The sequence below is a fragment of the Phalaenopsis equestris genome, unplaced genomic scaffold, assembly GCF_001263595.1.
Source record: "Phalaenopsis equestris unplaced genomic scaffold, ASM126359v1 Scaffold000560, whole genome shotgun sequence".
Taxonomy (NCBI): Eukaryota; Viridiplantae; Streptophyta; class Magnoliopsida; order Asparagales; family Orchidaceae; genus Phalaenopsis; species Phalaenopsis equestris.
The window spans coordinates 355,531-357,420 of record NW_018165000.1 but is presented as its reverse complement, the minus strand read 5'-3'; the positions used below and the strand labels follow the sequence as shown (position 1 = coordinate 357,420).

At 43.9% G+C, this 1,890-nt stretch overlaps 1 protein-coding gene across 2 annotated transcripts in view; it reads left to right on the top strand.

Annotated features, from left to right (window-relative positions):
* The window catches only part of LOC110029314 (TPR repeat-containing protein ZIP4), a 53,022-nt gene that overhangs the window by 42,178 nt on the left and 8,954 nt on the right, over window positions 1–1,890 (top strand). The gene's annotated exons all lie outside the window — the stretch shown is intronic.

Here is a 1,890-nt window from a genome sequence, read left to right as displayed (position 1 = left end):
AAACAACCAACAAGGCTCTCGGCCCAAAGCTAGGAACAGGGACAAAAGGGCTCACGGCCAGGGTCAGCAAAGAAGAGGAAACAACCAACAAGGCCCATAACCAAAGGCAACTTAAAAGACAACAGATAAGGCTTACAGTTAAGGCATCAAAGGGGCCCAAAAAGAACTAATAAAACTCACGGTTTAAGCCAGCAAATGACAACTGCAAAAGCCCACGTCCCAAGGCCATCCAAAGCACAAAGGGGCTCCCGGCTAAAGCCAACAAAAAGACCACCAAAGGCGACTATGCTTCCCTGACAAACTGAAAGGATAACTAAAATAATTATATATATATTTTTTTGGATGGCAAACATGATTCATTCACAACTCTCAAGACAATTCAAGCCTAGCAGGGAAAGCCAAATCACACCCAAAGACCTGCAACAGACCTCATGAGTAAGGAGTAGGAACTCAAGCCAGCAAAGCCACCTCCCAACCATTCTTCGGGTAAAGGCTGAACAAAGCAACACAGCCCTCAATCAAAACCAAACCGAGCCCAACAAGAAACAAAGCCAAAACCGAGCTCAACAAGGCTAAAACAAGCAAACACAGCCCCCACCCTAGAGCTAATCCAAGTCCAGCAAAGGCCAAAACGAAGCAACTCAAGACCAACAACTAGAATCAAACCAAGTCAGCAATGCTAGAGCAAACAAACACAACCCGTACTAGAGCCAAACCGGGTTCAACAAGAAAGAAAGCCAAAGCCAGCCCCTAACCAGAGCCAAATCGAGCTCGATCAAAACCAAAACCAGAGCCAGCCCTCAACTACAGACAAAGCCGAAGCCAGCCCCCAACCGGAGCCAAACCGAGCTCAACAAGAAACAAAACCAAAAACCAGAGCCAACCCTCAACTAGAGACAAAGCCAAAGCCAGCCCCCAACCGGAGCCAAACCGAGCTCAATCAAAACCAAAGCCAAAGCCAGAGTTCAAAAAGATTAAAACAGGCCCAAGCATTGATATAAATTAGGCTTTAACAAAAATTAAAATTTCAGCCGCCTGAAGGTAAAACCAAGCCATCCAAAGCCAAGGAACCAATCTGCATGTCTCAACATTCTAAGCATGAAATTATTCCAACAAATATATGAACAGGGGAGATGCCTCATGAAGAGTTAAGCCGAATTCTCAAAACAAGATACAAGGCTTTCCACATTAAATAAAATTTTTCATGGCCTGCATTTCAAGCTGGGGAAAGCCACAGGAAGCCCAAAACCGAGCCCCCCAAACATGCATAAAACAATAGAGTGAACTTCCTAGCATGCATGAAAGGCCAAATAACCTCTCCAATATTTCATTCCAAACGAAAATAAGTGAAAAGCTCTATAATACTCATCCCATCATGCTTGCAAGAGGAGCAAAAATCATTTCAAAGGCATGCCTTAACTCCCTAAATGTTTCCAACGTAAACATGCCACGAGAACCATTAATATGCCATAGCCTCCCTAGTTTAAGTAAATAACCCAGTTTAGCTCTTAGGAGATGCCCACATTTCATTTTTTCTTACATGCTTCTAGAGTGAATACTTCGAAGTATATGAAAGTAAAGAGAACTAGCATGCTGAAATATCCAACAGAACTATACTCAAGGCTCGGCAAAGGGAAAACCGAAGAGCAACGAGGCACCACAGAAGGGGGGGAAGAAGAGTACCTCAAGAATTCTAAACTAAAGCCCTGCAACACAAGAGTTCACCCCAAAGAAGTGCTCTCACAGAAATTCCCTCTCCAAGCTCCTCACAGCCAAAATTCCTACTCTCGCCTTCTTGCCAACTTTTTCAACAACCCAAAAAAAATCCAAAGGAACTATCCTTATAGGCAGAGAATAGAGGAGAAGAGAAAGAAGACCACCCCCAACAGT